Source organism: Balaenoptera borealis (genome assembly GCF_965194805.1).
Source record: "Balaenoptera borealis genome assembly, chromosome: 6".
In the NCBI taxonomy this organism is placed as follows: Eukaryota; Metazoa; Chordata; class Mammalia; order Artiodactyla; family Balaenopteridae; genus Balaenoptera; species Balaenoptera borealis.
The window spans coordinates 88,666,275-88,689,264 of NC_138863.1; the positions used below are offsets into that span (position 1 = coordinate 88,666,275).

Consider the following 22,990-nt stretch of genomic DNA (forward strand, 5'->3'; position numbering starts at 1 on the left):
TTCAGGGAAAATGAAGCTGATTTTGCTAAAATTTTCAAGAAAAGTCCTGGGCCTGAATTTCTGTAGTTCCTCCCCTGTGCCTTCCATATCACTCATTAGGAATTAAATCAAAGTGCCAGAAATCCACTGCTGTCTATCCCTCACCTTTCTCTGTCTGTCTTAAATCTACCAGTACTCAACTTGGTGTCTATATTATGTCCTTCCTCTCATTCATGCTCATCAACCACAGAACTGTAATCATCCCAAAGGCTCTTATTTTGTCTTCTTTTCTCAGTCTTCCACCGTGCCCTCTATAATTCACAGTCCACTATCTGCAGAACTCCCTGCATACTCAACTTAATCTTTCACAGATCCCATCAGCTTCTTGGTAAAGAACACCTGGCCCTCCCTGATTAACCTGCAGACCTCTCAAATGAAAATTGATTTTCCCCAACAGTTCTCCTACCACTGGGCCTAAAGTTGGGATCAGTTTTCTTCATCCTCCTTATTGCAACATACAGACCATTCTTCCTTCCTCCCTAAAATACTCAGCTTTATAGCTCATGCCATCAGATTATTTTATCCGCTACTCTTCATTTCTGTTATCATCTACCGACACCCAGGTCATTCCCTCCTCTTTGTCATTGATTGTAGCTCTGTCTCGCCAATACTGCTTCTGTCTTAATTCTTGGCAAATTCAATATACTTTTAGATAATATTTATAATAACTTAGCCTCTCAATTTCTCTACCCAACCTCAGGTATTTCACACCAATTGCCATTCTCTAGACTTTAGATTTTGCCATTGGTAATCATTGCAAGCCCTCCATCATCTCAATTTTTTTTCAGCCCTCTTTGACCACTACCGCCTCTTTTCTAGTTTACCACCTCTAGTACCTCTTATTACCTCTATTATTTCAACCCCAGTAACCCACCAGGACATTATACCCATTTATACTCCCAACTTTCCCCAGATTTAGACATCCTTGATATGTTCACTTTCCTCTTTATTCTTCTTCAGTTCCATAGTCTATCATTTAATCACTTCACTATGTAGTACCTCAACCCCCCTAGCCGTCTACTTGCTCCGTCATAATCAACTGGCAAAGTCACAACCCTAATTAAATCCAACTCTTAAATCCTGTTTTGTTCCTTTACCTGTGTGACTGAACTTAGCTGGAAGAAAGCAAATAACCACGCTGGCTGGTTTCACTTTCAATTCATGACCATAAAAACCTCAATTTTGCCCTAATGTTATCAGCCAATCATATTATACATTCCTAGTTAATTTACCGTCCTTGAAGTCTATTTCACATATTGTTATCTATTCTCAAACGAGCACATTTTTACCCAACCTCACTCACAATTAATGATTTTACTTTTCACGGGGCTGAAAACACTGAGGCAATCCCAGAAAAATGTGTACTGACTCCCATCTCGAGATGTACCTACCTTCTGGCATCTGCACTTACACACTCTACATTTTGACCTCCCACTTATAGGTCACTATAAGTGACCTATCCATAGTCTTATCTGAAGCTAATACTGGATCTCGTCTGTTCTGAACTAATCAAACACATTGCTCCAGCTCTCCCTTCTGTCTCCTACACCAGTCATTTCTCATGTTTACTGGTTCCTTTTCATAAACATACAATCATATCTTCCACCTTAAAATATATATGTATTTTCTTTTCTGACTCCACTTCCCCTGCTATCTATTGAACTATGTCTTCTCTTCTCTTCTATTCATTGTCTCCATTTCTCCCACTTTCATTCTCTATTAAACACGGTACATTTAGGCTTTCACTTCTACCCCTCCAGTGAGACTGCTCTCATCAAGGTCACCAACAACCTCTGTAATAGTATACCCATTGGTCAACTTAAACGTTGTCCTCTTAATATCTGTATTAGTAATTTCTGACAGAGCTGATCACTTCCTCCTCCTTATTACACATTCTTCACTTGTCTTTTAGGATACCATCACACTCTGTTGGTATTCTTAGCTCACTGCTTGCTCCTTTTCCATCTCATTTGCTCTTCCTCTATTTCTCGTTAAGCAACCTCAGTCCTTGGCCTTCTTCTCTTCTCCACTTAATTACACTCATGGTGATCTCATTTAGTCTCATGGCTTTAATGTCATCTGTGTGCCAATGACTCCCAATTTTTTTCTAGTCCAGACTACTCTCTAACTGCAGATATGTACATCTAACTGCTTTCTCAGTATCTCCACTTGGATGTCTAATAGATATTTCAAACTCACCATGCCCAAATCTTCTCCATTCTTCAGAACTGTTATACCTATAGCTTTTTCCTTCTCGGTTGGTGACAAGTCTTAGTTTCTCACACCAAAAATATTGGCTAGATTTCTGACTTTCTTTTTAATCCCCCATAATGACTCCTTCAGGATATATTATTAGCTATAATCTTTTAAATATATCCAAAATGCTATCACTTTTCACTAGCTCTACTGCTGCTATATGCAATTATCTCATACCTGGATGACTGCAATAGTCACATAACTGGTCTCCCTTATTTCAACATTGGCATATCATCCTGTATTCTTAGTGAAGTCACTAGATGACCTTTTAAAACTTTGTATTAGATAATATCAGTACATATCACTGTCTTACTATAAACCTAATCCATGGGTTTTTTTCCATTATATTCAAAATAATGTCTAAAGCCCTTCAATGACATATGAAACCCTATGTAATCTGGTCCCCTTTTGTTTGTCTGGCCTCATCTCTAGTTACTGCTCCCAGCTCACAATTGCTTATTTCTTCAGGTATATTGGCCTTCTTACTATTTCTAAAATATATCAGAGATACTTCTTTCTTTGATCCTTTGCATGTGTTGTTCCATAAAAGAGAGGGGGAAAGGTTTTATTATTATCATTTGATTCTTTTAGAATGCTTGTAATCAGAAAGAGCTCAAGACTCTAATGGGTGGTTGCAATAGTGGAAAATTGATTACCTTGGACAATAATTAGATTGGCCATTTTTTTAAAAGAAGAAAATAGTTAGCCCTCTGCAGAGAATGCAATCTGATGTCAATTACTTACAAGAAGAACATGAAGAAAACACCATGCAAAGTTTTAGTAACTAGTTTAGATTTAAGAGGAATTAGGTTTCTGAGTGTTCAAATGCATTTATCTTAGTGTTTTATCCTGCTTTACAATTCTGAGATGAATATGGGACACAAAAGCCTTTTGGAGTTTTATTTTTGTAATTGCACAAACTCTCTTCATCTCCCTTGTCTTCTGTCCATCTACAGAATCCTATTTTCCTGACACTACAGAAGAGAATGAATGCGAAGGCTCTTGCCCTTGCCCTTGCTTCCTCATCAGATTCAAAAGAAATTGCAGTCAGCTTCAGGGTTAGGGTAAGGAACATCTGCCTGCACCAACATTTCAACTCAAGACATTTATTAACTCTCTATCATGAATTGAGTCATAGCAGGATCCATGAGGAGGTATAGCTATACCGTGCATGAGCCTTGGACTCAGAGCTTCCAATGTATTTAGGAGATGGGCCAAGATATACCTTTACAAGTTCATTTGCAATCAGTCAGTGCGTCTGTGTGTCTCTGTGTGTGAGATATATATATATATATATATATATATATATATATATTTTTTTTTTTTTTTTTTTTTTTTTTTACTATTTATTTATGTTATGCCTTTGTAGCCAGTGTTAAAGACACTTGTGTAAACTGTTCAGCGTACACTACTTACCTGAAGAAATTGATTAGTGGTGGTTCCCTGGGAGCTTTTTCAGCTAGATACATGTTGAGCATATGGTCCAGTCCAGATCTGTGAGTCAAGCTTTAGCTAAGCTTTATTAATCAGTAACTGGCATTCTGAATCAGGGTGCTGCTGGACTGCCGTTTTGCCTATCAGGACCATGGACAGCAGTTGTGTACTGGCAATTTTACCACAGCCCTTAGGCAATTTCCTCTCTACAGATTACTGTACAAAAAAAATAGAAATAAATCATCTTTCAGTTTGAAAAGTTCAACCATTTATATTTACTTATACATGAATCTGCATATGACACCAAAGATAGAGTATGAGGAGGAACATTGCAAAACAGAACCAGTTTACTAAAAGGACGGTTTTCTGTGTTCAAGAAAAAGTTGTTATTTTTAATAAGTGATTAGCTTAATGTGTCTGAATGCTAAGACAACTGGTCTGTAAGTAAGTGTGTTGTGGAAGAATTATTGGCTAAAGATTGATTTTCATTAGGGTTTAGTTTTTAACAAGTGAGTTAGAGATACAAAATACAGTTAGATTTTTCTCCTCTTATAGTTGAGGAAAATAGCACTGAGTTAACCTTTATTTTTCTTTTTTTTTAACATTTGTTTTGGATAGATACTATATACGCTAACTGCAGCAGAATGATTGCTATGTCTTGTTTCTTTACCAGGTTAGATTAGGTGTTCCTTTTCCGGCTGTGGAACGAATGACACTATAATAAATGTTTTGCCAAAACACAGACAATGAATTGGAAAAAGCCATAGCTTTTCAAGGGCTCATTGACCTTGGTTTTTAATGGTTTGTCACTACCCAAGTGATCATGGCCCAAACAATACTCAGCCCTTTTCCTCAGCTTTTTCCATGGTCTATACTAAAAACTCTGGTGTTGGTTCAAGAGGAAGAGAAGTAGAAAAATTTCAAACCACCAAGTGTCTTGGGTGTTCATATTTATTCTCAGTTATTTTTATAGAAGGCTGGGTTAAAGATAGAAATACGGGACCTACTATTGAGTTATGCCTTTAATATAAGACCTTTACCCTCCAGGAAATGCTCCTCTGTCATTTTTTTCATAGCCAGTTTCTTGGAGGGAGGAAAAAAAGCTTAGACACAGTACCTTTATTTTTATTTACAACGGATGCTTATCTCTTTAATCGAAAGCATTTGAATTTCTGATCTCTCCTTCTATTATACTATACTTTCTCCTTAATTGCCTTGCACCCTATGGCCATCTGCAAATTCTGCTTCACCAGCTTTCTCACTCTTTTTACTGCAGCAGCTCCTGAGCTCTCATTCTTACCTGGGCTTCCATCTTCTGCCTTATTTTACTATCTTTTTGAATCATCCTATTCACTTTAGCTACCACCTGCTTACCCATAACTCCTACCTCTACTTTTCCTTCTCTCCTGAGATCCAGGCATATATTTCTGGCTATCTCCTACACACTTCGTATGTATGCCAGCCACACAGGTATATGAAGCTCATGTCCAAATCAGAGCTCGTCATTTTTTTTTTGTTTACTCTAACCTACTATTCCTTCTGCCTATCTTATGAAACTTTGTCATGATCCATAGAGTGATCCAAACCAAGCTTCTGAAACAATACTAGAATATTCCTTTTCCCTCACCTTACCCAAAACACTCACCAAGTTCAAATTATTCTCACTCTTAGCTAACCCCAGAATCCACCAAATTCTGCCCATCTAAACTGATTCTAAGTTCTTCTCATAATAACACTTCAAGAATTTAAGGTAATGACCTGACACTTTGTTTTTGGCCACCTTTACTAACCTATTCCAATCCATACTCTATTTAGTCAGCAAAACTATATTATTATCTTTATAAAGTACAAATTGAATATTCAGTCCCTTGCTAGTAGATGAATTATAAACTCCTTAGCAAAGCAGATATATGGTCCCTGTATATTTCTTCAGCCTCATCTTCTAGTCTTGCTTCTTCTGCACCCTAGATTTCAGCTAAACCCAAACTTCCTGAATCAGTTACAATTAGTCAATGGCTTTTGGTTTTATATATCTTGTTTTCACTCCTTGAAACATCTTTACTATGAGATCTTGTTCCTGTTCACCAGAAAACATTCATCTTTGGAAACTCAGTCCAGGCATCTTATCTCTAGGAAGATTTTCTGGAACTGAATTGCCCTTTTACATCTGCCTACCCCTACCTTAATGTAGCATTACATTTACTCATTCATTACTTGATTCATTCAACACGAATTTACTGAGCATCTGTAATGTGTTTGGCCATGTGCTGGGTGTTGGAGATTCAAAAATAAAATGATGTCTCTAATCTCAGATGTTCACAGGCAAGGAGAAAACAGACCTGTAAACAATCACAAAGTGATATGAACAATTTTGCAAACTTGCATTTGAAATAGTGTGATGTGAGACAAAGATCATAGGTATCTCAATCAGGATCTGTACAGAATGATAGAAATCACTCTGTATTTAAACAGAGGGAATTTAAGGCAGGACATTTTTACATAGTTGTTGGAAGAATTTAGAAGTTAACAGTAGATAGTGAGGTAACCTAGAGAACAGGAAGTCAGTATCATCTCCAGGCTGGAGAGGAAAGGGATAATACTGTAGTACTGATCCCAGTTTGTCCCAGGACAACTAGAGTCATGGAAGAGATGGAGCTGGTGGCAGAGATATGGAATAAGGTAGAAAGGGAGAGACAAAAACTCCCATTTCTTCTTCCTTCTAGCCACTGCTTCCCACTGGTGAACTCAGAAGCTGGTAGATACAAGTTGGAATCTTGGAAACGCAGCATTGAGCCTTGATTTTCTCATTTATTGTATGGGATAGTAAGGCCTACCTTGATGAGCTAGTGTGATAATTAGGGATAATGTCAAATAGATTGATAGGGCACTGGGAAAACAGTATTCTCTGAATCAAAGATAACATACCTATCAATTTGCATATATTCAAATTTAAATGGCAACAGTTTCAAAACAAAGTATTTGCTAGTCTTCCTCATTGTCTGCACTTCTCACACTTAGTAGATCGTCTAGAAGATAATTCTTATCCATAATTATTATTAGTTTTTGTGTTCATATATTCAAAACATTTATGGTTGTATGTGCTGAGTTAGATGCTAAGGATAAGCAGTGCATTCTTGCTCCATAACACAGTGGATCTGCTTAGATTTCATGATGAGCGACACCTTGTCCCCACCCCTGTCTCCACCCTGAAGTTTTTAGTAGTTTCTTACAGTCTGCATTCATAAAACAAAAGAAAAATGAATGTCACCCTGAATTAAAATCTTCTGCAGTGTCTGCTGTTCCTGTACAGGCTGAAGTTTTTCTGTCTGGGACACTTCAGGGCTGAACTCTGAGAAAATGCTGACTGCTGAACAAGCAGCAAAGAGAAGAATTCTGTGCCCACTGGGCATGATGTTCTCCATCCACTAAAGCAAGAGAAGAAAAACTAGGAATCAGCTCTTAGGAAGATATGTAAATTGAATTTTTCTCTCTCTTTTTTTTTTTTTTAAATAGAAATCAGATACCTTCTATAATTGATTAAATGGAGCAGTGCTTTAAAAGGTTTTTGACCAGACGTAGGTTTACATTGCGTATGGTCCTTTTCTCCCATAAAATAAGAAACAGTTTAAGTTCATATTCAAAAAAGTTCCTGGCAGTTGCAGTTCTGCAGTATAAGGTTGAGTGATCATTTGTGACTAGTTGTTTTCTGTCACATTTTGAATGCAAATCTGCTGATGAAGCTTAAAAGGAAGATGTGTTTGAAAAGCTTTGGCCAATATTATTAGTTATTGTATATACAAAAGAAGTGATACAAGAGGATTTCCGTAGCCCTCTTGGTCTTGGACAATAGCCCTTTGTAGAGATGAGGAGAAAGATCTTCTGTCAAGTAAAGTTGATCAGTCTTCATCTATTTCCCAGAGTACCACTCCTCTCTCTTCTAAGATGTTTGCAAGGTAAAGAGATTTGCATTTAAACCTAGACTGGAAAAAAGTTGTAACCAACCAACCTTCACTAAAGAAAAGTTATAAAGGCTGTATTTTAAATGGAAAGGAAAAGATCTCAAATAGCAGTCCTAAGATGCAAGAGGAGTGGTGAGCAAAGATATAAATAAATATATAGGTAAATCTAAAGCAATATTATATTGAATATTAATAAAGTTTCATTTAATTTAGAATTAAAATAGTAAATGCCAATGCAAGTCATGGTGGAGGGGTGATGGGAGATAGTTTTCTTTGGTTGGTCTGTAAAGACCATTTAAGTGGTCTCACAGTAGTGGTCCCCACAGGGCATTGGGCCTAGGGAGGCACCAATTTTAATGAGAGGTTGGTAGTTCCTGCCAGCACATTCCTTGTTTTGTTCTTACCCAAGAAGCATCTCTTTTATTTGCTCATGAGAGAAACTTTGTGAAATCTTCACTCTTGAATATCAAATCAGAAATTTTGTGGCTAAAAGACAGAACATTTTTGGCAGCGGAGTCTGGGGAGGTCTAATCTATAGGGCTGGCCAAAAAGTTCGTTCGGGTTTTTTCATGCCATCTTATGGAAAAATAAGTTCCGAATTAACTGTTTGGCCAACCCAGTATAATAAATAGGTCATTCTCAATTTTGGTTTATAAAATTATATTTTGATTTAGAAACAGCCTGTGTACTTTAAATCCTAAAGTTTCTTTTTTTCCTACGAGACAAAACTTAAATGCCAAATTTCCATTTTTAAATAAGCATTTCAAACATGTACTTGGGAGCAAAATTATGAGAAAATTCAATGAATAGTATAGTACATGATTCTTATACTTCAAAGCATTTACCTTAAACTGTTGATGAGAAGATATACACTAGAAAGATCAAATACTAATAGGACTTTTAATATATACATTTCAAAATAATTGCAGAAGGAATTTCATAAGATGATATAAGATTATTCATCAAATTTGTTTGTTTACCTATTTATTTATCACCTAACGCAGAACCTGGTCACAGTACCTCAGTAAGCATTTGTTGCATGATCTGTACAAAAACAGTTCGATTGAAGGTACAATGGAAATTGGATGACTATAGAAGACTAACAGAAAAGGGATTTCAGTTGAGAAGTGGGACTGAAATTTGTTTTTGAATAAATGGAGGAAAGGAAAGAGGGACGTTCTAGACTGATGGAATAGTGTGATTAAAACCAGAGAAACAAGAAAGCAAATCGAAATCCATATTCTTTTTACTGCATCCCTCAGACTCAGGATAATATGGTATTGTGAAGGACATAATGAAACAGACTTTACATGAAATAATATGTTCATTCAGTTGTAGCATCTAGAGAATAAGAGTGGTTACATCCAGGATGTACAAGAAATTAGGATAGGAAAAGTAGGTTACATCCTGAGAAAGAAATGACTTCTTTGGAGAACTAGCAAGTGTTCATTGGTATGGTACCAAAGGATTAGACTTGGCTTGTCAGCCCGAGATAACTAAGGAATAGCTACAGGGAAGCAAGTAGATTCTAGAATGGTGACAAATAAAACAGATAACATTGCAGATACCTGGAAAACTTCTTACTGGGAAGGATTTCAGATGTGTTGACCTCATTCCAAGATCTCATGCTTGCCATGTGGTAGGCACTATGTTTTTTTTTGTTTTTTTATTTTTGAGAAGAGTCATGCTAATGAGGATGCATCTAGTACTTGCACTGTATTTTACAGGAAATGGTGTAGAACTAAGCATTGAGGCACTTGATCAAGTTGGTGGAATAATGAATTTGTGCATTTATAAACTAATTGATAGCAAATGTATTCTATTCCATCTCCAAGAAATACAAGAATTTCCGTAAAAAATGCCTGCCTTCAGGCATTACGAATATTCCAAGTTAGACCCAGTTACACCAGTACCACATTATTTGTACCAAAACTTGAAGGTTGCTGCCTCCTGGGCTTGTGTTAGAATTATAGGCATTTTTCTTAGTACAGTTGCCAGTTTGGAGAAGTAACCAGTGGTGCTCTACAACTCTTACCCTTTCTTTTCAGCCTCCTTAACTCAAGTTACTTGAAGAATGCTGTACAGTTATCTCATGTACTCCTAGTGAATTTTTCTTCTTTTTTTTTTTTGTACAGTGTTACATCTTGGTAATGAGTTACATGGTTATAGAAAATTCTGTTCTTTCTTTCTCATGGATATTATTTAAAATAGCTACAAAAGAGACATTTAATAAATATTTGTTGAAGGGATGAATTAAAGGTAAATTCTTCGATCTCACTTGATCAATTTACCCAAGAAAATCACTAAGGAAAATTCAGCTCATTGCCTTTCTTTGTGTTCCTTCTATCCCTGCAACAGTTCTACTTGAGATTGCTTTGGATTTTGGAATTTATTGAGTTGTGGTTTCAAAACTAATACTGGCAAAATAGTCTAGGATAAAATTTTCCTGTGATAGAAGCTCCAGGATGGATAATTAAGTATATATTTTTAAATCAGGCATATTATAAAAGTGTAGGAGATAATTGAAGATCTCAAGTACATGTTTTTGTAAAAAAGAAGACCTCTCTTTGTGATGACTCTTTTTTTTTTTTTTTTTTAGTAGTTTACACTTTCTTCTATGAAGAAAATACAATAGCTAATTCACCCAACAGGTATAATTATACAGGTAAATCCACAAGGACATTTTTTGTTGTTATTGTTTAATGAATTACTACAAACACCTAGAGTCCTGACATGTAGTAGGCATTCAACATCTATGTTCTGAAATAATTAATTTGTATATTGGTCTCTATATAAAAGCTTAGGTAGGTTATAATTATTAGTGTGGATTATTTTGGAATTTAAATAATCTATCTCTGCTCCAGGTAAAAATAATATTTTTCAATGTTGAGTCTCTAAAATGGTGCTACTGGTTCACTAAGAGTATAAACTTAAATCACTGTATCTATACAAACTGCTTAAATTTAAAGTTTACAGATTGTATTCTGTTTAAGAAATGCACAGATGGGTTAATGTTTCATATATGCACACACTCAGGGCATGTTCTACAAGTGTAAGTTCCTTGCTGGAGAATATTTAGATTATTTTAGTTTAGAAATTCATTTGCATGGATTGCAGGGGCCAAGTAGACAGTTGTGTTAAAGCAATTTTAAACTGCTATCTAATAGTAGAAACATGTTTTGTTGGAATATGGAATAGTTTATAAACACTTTAATACTTTTAACCTAGACCATTACCATCACTGCTTAAAGAATTGTGAGGGCTGAGTCCTTAGAGTTAATAAAAAATACTGTATAATACAAGAAAAATACCTATCTCAGCCATGAAAATTATCTTTTAAAAAGTAGACCCAGTTAAGGTTTCACACTCCCCTCCACTAAATCAGTTCAAGGTAAATGAAGATTTACTTATGTGGATAAATACTCTTAAAACTGTAAATTAATGTTATGGGTCTCTTAAAGTATTTTTATTCTTTGTTATATTTTGAAACATTAATATTTAATCATTTCATGTTCTCCCTAATTATATATATTTATTTTAAAATATAACCTTTTCATTTTTACAAATAGGATTCTGATTCATTAGTGATGATTTAGATGATGATGATATATATATAAGAAACAGTTTTGAGTTTACTCTGCATCTAACTATGTACTTTAGATGGATTCATATTATAACCACAGAATTCTATGTACCAGTACTACTATAATCTGCATACAAATGAGGAAACTGTGGATTAGCAAGGTTTATATCTTTCCCCAAATCAGAGATTTACAAAGCTGGCATACCCTGGGAACTGGGATTTCATTCTTAGCTCTACTCTAGAATCTTTGTTCAAACTCACTATTAACATGGATATCAGAACTTAATACGTGTGTGTTAGGCAAGAACTGATAAAAATGAAAACAGTAGACAGAAAGTGTGCAGTTCACCCGTGGTTAGGAATTTTCTCTCTGTGTTCTCTCTCTCTCCCCCGCCGACCCACCCCTTTCCTCTCTTCTCTTTCTCCCTTTCTCCTTTTAATAATGAATGTTTTTGCATCCAGGTATAGCTGTTTAAACCCACGGTTCTCAACTAGGTGATATTGCCCCCCAGAGAATATTCAGCAATGTCTGGAGGTATTTTTGGTTATCATATCCTGGGAGATACAATTGGAGTCTAGTGAATGGAGGCCAGGGATACTGCTAAACATCCTGTAGTATACAGGGCAACCGCAACAGCAAAAAAATTATCTGGTCCCAAATATCAGTAGTGCATGTGAGAAACACTGCTTTAAACTCGGAAAAGTATCATATCATCTTCGGAAAAAGAGTGTATACCTGTCCATGTCTTCATAGTAACTATTATTATTCTGTTTAACTTGAAAGAAAATACATGGTTTCAACCAAAATAATTTTATATGTGTGCTATTTCAGAATCAATGTAGGTCTATTAAGTTAAATGATTTCCCCTGTTAAAATTGTCTGTTCTTCGTATACCTTAGTCAAAATGATCACTGCTCTTCCTGACCCCTTTAGCCAGTAAAATGGGGAAAAAAATATAGGGGAGGGCAAAGTAGAGTTAGGGAAAGATTGGAGAAGGAGAACCAAATTCCAACGAAATCAGAGGTACAAAAACACGTAACATTTGAGGAAGCCCCTTGGAGTTTATCAAACACTGATTCCAAAGAAATGTTTCTCTTACAGTAAAATATTTAAATAAATTTGTATACTCCGAAGATAATTCACATTTGCATGCAGCTTTCCAAATGCCAATTTCAATAGTCATAACATTGTAATGGAAATTATATGCTGGAAAATGTCATAAGTGTGCTGTGCAGTGGTGGGATTCATATGATAATCAAGCAAAAATGCAGACTGTATCGAGTAGACTCAGTTTAACACATTTCTATTTTGTTTTTTTTTTAATCTGAAAAACAAAAAAGGAACATCTTTCCAGGTAGTAGATTACTTGATTTAAAAAAAAAAAAAAAAAGGTAGTGGCTGTTAAAATTAAGGAAAGGCAGTTTCATATAGTTCTGTTAATTACCACATAAATGTTACCTGTGCTGTGTCATTTAAAGCCACAAATCTTCATTAACAAAGGTTCTGCAGTAAGCGTATTGCTCCAAAGTTTAGCAGCCTCATTTGGTAAATTGGATAGCTTTCAAAATGCAGAGCACCTTAGAAAGCCTAAAAGTTTTTATGAAAATATGAAGTTTAAAATTTCTTAAAAATGTATGAAAATTAAACATACAGAACTTTCAGAAACTAGTAGTATATTTTCCATTGTTCTTCACATGAATTTTTATGATTTATTCTATCTATTGTGCTATAAAAATAAATCTTTTGGAAAAAGTAAGGTATGAAAAACCTTAATTTTATTTTCTCATAAACCATTTGGCATATTTATGAAGTATGAACTTTTCCGCATATACTTTTATTTAAAGCATCATATTATAGAGCATTGCACAATCAGCTTTTCATTCTTATTTTTGTAAACTATACAATTCATAAATAGGAAAGAAAGAGCATTTCCAGTCTTTTAATGAAAGTTATTATTAGACTCAATAACAGTAATAGAAGATTTTACAATGTCTTTCTCCAATGATTTTCAAAATTTGGGTAGCTCCCCATGTACTTGGCAAAGGTAGGATAACTGCTCCTGGTTGATGTTTTAACAGCTCTTTTGACACTATCATTTTCAGTTATGCTAAGATAAAATTTGTGAATTAAATGTCATAGAAACTAATTGAAAACCTTGATTAACCAGAATTGGATGCTCTGACAAATTGATTTCTCTGGTTAACACACTCTTACCTAAAATGTCTCTTTTGTTTCAAGTTGCATTGTTGAAAATATTTCTAGACTGTAATGTTCAACTTCCCTCTTTTCATAATTAGACTACACAGCTAAAAGTGACTCTCTCCATGTTGACTGATTGTCTTGAAGTGTCCCAGGATAATTATTCTATATATCAGTTCCCATTATAGAATATTGCAGATGTCTAATGTGTAAAGGCTGGGAATGATAAGGCAATGGGCTACTTTTTTTTTTAAAGAAATTTATTTATTTTTGGCTGCATTGGGTCTTCGTTGCTGCACACGGGCTTTTCTCTAGTTACGGCGAGCGGGGGCTACTCTTCATTGCAATGCACAGGCTTCTCATTGTGGTGGCTTCTCTTGTTGAAGAGCTTGGGCTCTAGGGTGTGCGGGCTTCATTAGTTGAGGCGTGTATGCTCAGTAGTTGTGGCGTGCGGGCTCTAGAGCACAGGCTCAGTTGTTGTGGCACACAGGCTTAGTTGCTCTGAGGCATGTGGCATCTTCCTGGACCAGGGCTTGAACCCATGTCCCCTGCGTTGGCAGGCGGATTCCTAGCCACTGCGCCACCAGGGCAGCCATGGACTACTTTTTAAAACAAAATTGAAGTGAGCTTTTTTTATACTCATTTGTCTTGCTTTTTTAAAGCAGGGGTCCCCAACCCCCGGGCCGCAGACCGGTAATGGTCCGAGGCCTGTTAGTAACCAGGCCACACAGCAGGAGGTGAGCGGTGGAGGGCAAGCAAGGAAGCTTCATCTGCCGCTCCCCATCGCTCCCCCTTGCTCCCATTACCACCTGAACCATCCCCCGCCCCCTCCTTCGTGGAAAAATTGTCTTCCACAAAACCGGTCCCTCGTGCCAAAAAGGTTGGGGACCGCTGTTCTAAAGTACAAAGCAGAGAAATGTTTTTAGTATGTTTGGACTCTGATTATTTGGTCTCCTGGTGTTTGAGGTTTGAATGTGCTTCTAAGTTACTTGAGACTCTAGGGATCAGATGGAAAGCCAGTAATAGCAAACAGGTGTTTCTATAACCCAGAGCTTCTCAACCCTGCATTATTAACATTTTTGGCCAGATAGATTTTTGTTGTGTTAAACATAATGCTGTTAAACATTATGCAATGCATAACGCAGTGCATAAAAGTATCCCTGTGGGACCTCACTTTCCTCAGTCTTGACAACCAAAAATGCCTTCTGACATAGTCCCCTCTGAAAACCCCTGCTGTAACCTGTTAAAATTAAACCTACGTTTTCACAACATCAAGAGATGTACGGACACAGTACATTCTTTTAATGTCTCTCTCCTATTTGTTACAGATTTGTGTTGGAAAAAATGGGAAAATACAATGATCTAGTTAATTCAGATGGAGATTTAGGTCAGGTATATAAAGTATATAAATGGGACAGATCAGAATGCAGGCAGAGAAAGCTATTGCACAGGATGTCAGCGTTGCTGGCCCTCAGCTGGGTTGACTGGGCAGGCTGACCGTGCCTTGCCTGAAGTGGCCGCAGGATGGGGCAGGGGCGAGGCCGTTTTCCAACTTGGAGGCCCATAAGGAGGCAGCCCACTCGCGCGCTGGCTGGTAGGGGTCTCGGAAGCGCGAGGAGACATGAGGTACTGCAGAATGATGGTCTTGTAATGCCGATTCTCTCAGTAAGAAGGAATGATTTCTTTAAAACCCCGGGAGAGGAAGGGCCGGCTAGGTGCAGATCCTGCCTCCCCGCCCCCCCCCACCCCCACCCCCACCCCCCCCCCCCCGTGATGGTGCTCAAGCCGCTGACCCAGATCTGCCCCATCTTAAAACATACCAGAGATGACGGTGCCACAGCGAGGGCTTTTGGGGACAAATAACAATATGTGATGGGATCTGTAATTTTTAATGTGCTATGCAAACAAACGAGGGGTTATTGAAATATTTCTTGTGACTGCTATGTGTTGTGGACCAGAAAAGTGTGTGACTACCATGAGTTGAGTGTGGGGAAGTCCGGATCAACGCTTTAGTCCCTTTTGTTTTCTGGGACTGTCCTCCAAGGTGGTGAAGCTGAGTGTCTGAAATCCCATCCTGGATGACTGTAAATATTTCCTATTAACCTTCCTTTTATTCCTGTCACACAACAAGAAATATGATCCAGGCCTTTGATGTAGGGAAACTGAGGCATGGAAAAGTTGGCCTTATTATCATGAATTAGGTTGAAAGTTATTACAGACGTTAGCTCTAGAATTTGAATAAGGGGATATAGAAGTTCAGACTAAATCACTGGGCAGTTTAAAGGTCAAAGAAGCTGATTAATCGGTAATATAAGGTCATATCCTGATGTTTTTACTCCCATAGAGGAAATAGAGTTTAGAGTTTCTCCCATAGAGTTTCTTTTTGGTTGTCATAAAACTGTAGTCTTAGTTAATTCATTTGTTTAATAAAAACAAAAATTTACACAAAATGATTTTTAGACGTCTTCTCTGTACACATTTTTAACTGAAACAAGAGAGTAAGGTTTGTTATTAAGCTTCTTTTTTTACTCAGATTCCTTTTAAGTCTTTCCTTACTATGCGGATATGTTTTGGTATTCAGTCCTACACATCAAAGTTTTGTTTGTTGGTTGTTTTTTTCTTCTTTTAATCATACATTTCTTGATTTTTTACAGAAGACTGAACACAGAAAAACAACTTAATTAACCTGTAACTCCTTACACTGATTAACTCTACCTACTTTGGGATCTGAGTTTGAGCAACAAATTGTACACATTTCAGTTGACCTATTACACATTGGCATTGATTTAAGACTAAGACATGTAGTCAGATGCATAATTAGAGAAAAAATATATATTATGATGTAGAGCAATAGTTGTGGTTTATGTGCCATTAAACTTAATTTTAGTATAAAATTATTCTTGTCTACCTCAAAAATAAAGTAACCAGTTATTTTACCAGCATATGGGTGTATTGTGGAATAGCAGAGAATTGCAATTTGGGACAGGCAAGCAATGGTGAATCGTAGGCAATTCCCGAGAGACAAAGGGAAGGACAGTTTTTATTAGGCTTTAGGAGGAAATTGGGGAGGGTTGTTCTGAATGAAAGTTCACTGGAGAAGAACAAGAGCTTTGGGTTGCAGCAGTTTCTTACTGGCTGCAAGCAGTGGTTAGTGCATTATTGCTGGGGCAGGGAGGATCCTCCTTTTCTTAAAATCAGGAGATGAAATTCCCATGTGAAAAATGACCTCCCTTGTGCAAGAAGAAAAGTAACATTCTTATCAACATGGAAACAAAGTTGAGACCAAGAGAATTTTATAGAAAGAATTCTATACAAACAGACCGTGTTAAAATAATTCTTATCTTCCTTCTTACTGGTTATGCAGGCTACAGGGAGTGGTATGTGCCCTAGAGCTCTTGCTTCAGGGCTTCCTGACTCCATTTTAAATTTAGTTTTACATTGTAAATTGGTTATTTTTTTAAAGTTATTAATTTGCTTTGATTATATTACAGTTGCGTCTAGTTCTAAAGTGGAATCCTAAAGGACATCTGCCAGAGTTTTAAGAGAAAAATTTATATTACTTCAGAAACAAGTGGATTTAAAACTTTCTTCTTGTCACCTTTGATAAACACTGCAAGATAACTGAAGTACTAAAGCACATGTATTTTTGAAATTTAATATGTCTGCATGTAGTACTTCATAAATTATTTCATAGCCAAAAATAGGGAAGCTGATGTAAGAAGAAATCTACTTTCTTTCATTAATGCAAAACAATTAGACATCATGACATTTAAAAAGTTAGATTATTTTGCTGTTTGTGCTGGTTTTTTAAGTTTGTAGAATTTTATAAAGATTATACTAAATGGTTGAAATTCTACATTCCATGTTCTAAGTATTCTAAAAAAAAACCTGTTTGTTCATACTACTCAGTGTAAAAGATTGAAATGTTATTAGCAAAAGTTCAGGAAGGCCTTGTTAAATCCTGTCTTTCTTCCTAAAATATGGTCTCTCTAAAATATGAAGTACATATCCAAACATTCTTGACTAGGTCCTTTGCTTTTCTGTGCAGCTGAAAGCTTAGCTCCCAATCTTAATTGCTCCCCAAGACCAAATCTAGTTCCTGTTTCTCTTATTGCCTCTTCTTTTTCTCAGCTCAGTTTAAAGCCTTGGCTTTCATTTATGTGCAATCCTGACTTCTCATACTGATCTGCTTCTTCTGGTTCTCAGCCCAGAATAGATCTTGTCCCTTGTCTGTAAGATTTTTATGTTCTTGGTTGAATCCTGAATTCTTATTCTGTACTGTGTTGAACCTGTCTCCTACATAAGTCATGTCACCAGTTCTCCTTTTAGCTGATCTTCCATAACTTACAGCTGTCCTCTAGGAACACTCCCCCAGAAAGGCTAAAGGAAAGAGAGGGCATGGAGGTTGTTCTAACAAGTGGCAGGCATTTGTGTGATTAGAAATTAATAAATGTGTATGTACTAATTCTGAGTCTGGAAGTCAATAGTTAGAATTATTCAGATATTCATTCATTCATTCATTTATTCACTTAACACATACTGGGGGGGTTACTGTGTTCTTCCAAACACAGGTGCACACAACACAGATACGCATAGGCATGCACTGACACACACACCCCAAATACGCTGTAGTAAAACAGATATACAGAAGATACTATGGAAACATAGGAGAAAGAGACACCAGGGTTGACCTAAAGCATCAACTACCCTGATCTAATTAAACCCTCCATAGTGCTTATCATATACAGAGAAAGAGTTGCCTAGATCAAGATTAAAAATCTACATTTAAATGTTACTTTAGAAATATCTACATGCTGTGGGAAATAGTTTAATTTAGATGCTTCACTTCTCAATGCTATACAATCAATGCACCTATGCCACCCAGAATCCCCATGGTGAGAAGAAGTTTATGCATGATGTATAAAAATTGGAGAATACTCTATAATATGCAAATAATTACTTGCATTTTAAATGCAAACTCATTAAGTACACTTGAAGTCTGAATAATCAACTTTCCAGATCTTAGCTCCAGTAGTTTGCATATAAAAATTTATAAAGGAATTTTTCAGGGTTTTGAATGTTCTTGGCATGGGGCATATTCTCCTTCCCCCTTCTGCTTGAATATTCTGTGACTATATCTGTAGCATAGTTTGAATTAAGATGCTGAGAAGACATCGCTAATTTTGTTTCTCATGACAGTTCTCAACACCAGTATAGTTTGAAAAATACTGTAGCCCTAAGGTGTTTCCCTAGAATAAAATTTTTAAAAAATTAAGCTCATGTTATTGATAACAATTTAAATTAAATCTTTATATTTAGAAATCTGTTGAAAGCAGTGACTAAAGTGACTCAGAATAAGAATATAATTATGATCAAGTAAATACACTCTAGTGGCTAAGGAGCAATTTCTAAATAATTCAGGATCTTTATGTGTGGTTCTTATATACCATGAGGGAAATTTTTAGGCCATAGAAACACCTTCAGCTTCTCTTTTTTCTCTTCATTCCCTTTCTCCCATCCAAGCAGTTAGTACCTCACTAATATCTTTAAAATTCCTTTCAAAACTCCTTCCCCTTCCTTAGTTATGGGTCCTTTTCCACCAGTTCAGCAATTCCTCCTGATTCTGAAATACAAACCATCTGAGATAAATCCTTATATAAGACTTTCTTAGCAGAAAGAGGTGTGTGAGTGTGTGTGGTGGGGAGGGAGGGGGAATAATAGGAATATTCATATATTAATAATTTGCTTGTATTGTCATATATACATCAGTGAGCTTTGATTTATGATAATTTACTGTTCTTATGCTTAGCAAGAGGAGAAAGGTTTAAATAGCCTGCGTGTGCTTTAGAGATAGAGTATTAGTTTATTTAGACCCAGTAAAATAGGGGTCATTGATGCATCCATTTCCATTAATGGGAGTTAGCAACTGCTGCATATATCTCATAATTAGATTTACAAAAGTGCCAAGATGAGAAACCCAGTGATGCAGCACAGTATATTATCCTCATCCAAAAGGTGCTATCCATTGTCTGAAGAGACAGATGCCATGTTCTGATAAGAACTATGTGTGTAGCTTTAGTTACTAATGTAAATTATTCAATACAAAATGCTACCAGTAGAAGTGGTTTACTTTTCTTTTTCTATTTATAAGCGTGAACTGTTCCTTAAAAAAGTTAAAATATTTAGCTACAAGAGTCTAATTAGAAAATTTTTCTATACAGTAAATATATCTACTACTTATTTTCAAGATAGGGTCAGAAATCAAATAAAATCATAAAAGTGCAGTGGATTTAAAAAAAATACACCTAGGGAAGGAAGGACTTCTGGAAGGAAGTTGGCAGACCTCCCCAGGAGAACAGCAATGTAACTGAGAAAATTATGTTTTAAAAATTCAGTCATAAAAAGTTTCTGTAAATTGTCCTAAAGGCAATTCTGTTGCATTTCTATACACTGACAACGAACTATCAGAAAGAGAAATTAAGGAAACAATCACATTTACAATCACACCAAAAAGAAAAAAAAATGCCCAGGAATAAACATACCTAAGGAGGTAAATGACTTGTATTCAGAAAACTGTAAGACACTGATGAAAGAAATTGAAAACAGCACAAAGGGATGGAAAGATATACCATGTACATGCACTGGAATAATTAATATTGTTAAAATGACCATACTGTCCAAGGAAATCTACAGAGTCAGTGTAATCCCTACCAAAAAACCAATTGTGTTTTTCACAGAACTAGTACAAATACTTCTAAAATTTTTATGGAAACATAAAAGAACCCAAAAAGCCAAAACAATCTTGAGAAAGAAGAACAGAGCTGGAGGTATTATGCACCCTGACTTCAGACTATACTTAAAAGCTAGAGTAATCAAAACAGCATTGTACTGGCACAAAAACAGACACAGAGATCAATGGAATAGAATAGAGAGCCCAGAAGCAAACCTACACACTTACGATCAATTAGTCTATGACAAAGAAGGCAAAAATATACAGTGGAGAAAAGACAGACTCTTCAATAAGTGGTGCTGGGAAAACTGGACAGCTACATGTAAAAGAATGAAATTAGAATATTTTCTTACACCATATACAAAAATAAACTCAAAATGGATTAAAGACCTAAATGTATGACCAGAAACCACAAAACTCCTAGAAGGAAACATAGGCAGACCATTCTTTGACATAAATCATAACAATAATTTTTGACCTCTCTAACACAAAGGAAACAAAAGCAAAAATAAACAAATGGGACCTAATTAAACTTAAAAGCTTTTGCATGGCAAAGGAAACCATCAAGAAAACAAAGAGACAACCTACAGGTTTGGGAGAAAATATTTGCAAATGATATGACAAATAAGGGGTTAATATCCAAAGTATATAAATGGCTCATACAACTCAATATCAAAAAAAAATTAAGACAATTCAATTAAAAAATGGGCAGAAGACCTGAATAGACATTTTTCCAAAGAAGACATACAGATGACCAACAGACACATTAGAAGATGCTCAACATCACTAATCATCAAAGAAATGCAAATCAAAACTACAATGAGATATCACCTTACACCTGTCAGAATGGCTGTCATCAAAAAGACCACAAATAACAAATGTTGAGAGGATGTGGAGAAAAGGGAACCCTTGTACACTCTTGGCGGGAGTATAAATTAGTGCAGCCACTGTAGAAAACAGTATGGAAGTTCCTTAAAAAACTAAAACTAGGGCTATCATATGATCCATCAATTCCAATACTGAGTATATATCCAAAGAAAACAAAACACTAATTCAAAAAGATACATGCACTCCAATGTTCATAGGAGCATTATTAACAATAGCCAAGATATGGAAGCAACCTAAGTGTCCATCAACAGATGACTGGATAAAGAAGATATGGTGTGAGTGTGTGTGTGAGTGTGTGTGTGTGTGTGTGTGTGTACACACATATACACAATGGGATACCATTCAGCCATAAAAAAAAAAAATGAAATTTTGCCATTTGCAACAACATGGATGGCCTTGGAGGGTGTTATGCTTAGTGAAATAAGTCAGAAAGAGAAAGAAAAATACTGTATAATATCACTTAAATGTGGAATCTAAAAATAAAACAAACTAGTGAATATAACAAAAAAGGAACATACAGATGTAGAGAACAAACTAGTGGCTACTAGTGGGGAGAGGCAAAATAGGGGTAGGGGATTAAGAGGTACAAACTACTATGTATAAAATAAATAAACTACAAAGATATATTATACAGCACAGGGAATATAGCCAGTATTTTATAGTAACTATAAATGGAGAATAACTTTTAAAAATTGTGAATCACTATGCTGTATACCAGAAACGCATATAATATTGTAAATCAACTATACCTCAATTAAAAAAGAAAAAGAAAAAAGGAAAAGCTCAGGGCCAGTGGCTTCACTAGCAAATTCTACCAAGCATTTAAAGAAGACTTAATACTAATTCTTCATAAACTATTTCAAAAATTAGAAAAGGCAAGAACATCTCTCAATTCATTCTATTAGGCCAGTATTACCATGCTTCCAAAACCAGATAAAGATATTAAGAGAATGCTACTGGCCAATATTCCTTATGAATATAGATGGGAAAATCCTTAACAAAATGCTAGCAACCATATCTAGTAACATATAAATATGATTATATGCCATGACCAAGTCGGGTATATCCTAGGAATACAAAGTTGGTTTAATATTTGAAAATCAACTAATGTTAATATAAATAGAATACAGGGCAAAAATATGATCATTTCAATTGATGCAGAAAACACATTTGACTAAATTCAACAGTGTTTCTTGATTTAAACAGTAGATACAACTGAGTAGAAAAAACTTTATCAACGATAAAAGGACAGCTAAAATACCTACAGCTAACAAGAGACTTAACTAAATGACTTCATCCTAAAATCAGGAAAAAGAGAAAGATGTCTGTTCTTGGCAATTCTATTTAACGTTTTACTGGAGGTTCTAGCCAGGTCAATTAAACAAGAAAAATAAATAAAAGACGTCCATATTGGAAAGTAAGTAAAACTATCTCTCTTTGCATATGACATGACCTTATATATAGAAAATCATAAGGAATCCACAAAAATCCTATTAGAACCTGTAGGTGAGTTTTTACAAGATCAATTTGTAAAAATCAATTGTATCTCTATAAACTGGCAGTGAACATTCTAAAAATGAAATTAAGAAACAATTCAATTGTTTTGAAACAACAAATCTTATATGGGGGATCTAAGACACACACACATAAAACAAAACCAATGAACAAACAAAACAAAAACAAACTCATAGATACAGAGAACAAAAACAAACTCATAGATACAGAGAAAAGAATAGGTTATGAGAGAAGAGGATTGGGGCTGGGCAAAATAGGTAAAGAGGTCGACTGTGTGGTGATGGATGGTCACTAGACTTGTGATTGCGATCACTCTGTAGTGTACACAGCTATTCAACTATAAAGCTGTACACCTAAATTTATATAATAAAAAATGGCATCAGAAA

The 22,990-nt window shown here is 35.8% G+C and overlaps 1 protein-coding gene across 1 annotated transcript in view; it reads left to right on the top strand.

Moving 5' to 3' along the window:
- LRP1B (LDL receptor related protein 1B) overlaps positions 1-22,990 on the top strand; it is a 1,905,856-nt gene that overhangs the window by 718,584 nt on the left and 1,164,282 nt on the right. The gene's annotated exons all lie outside the window — the stretch shown is intronic.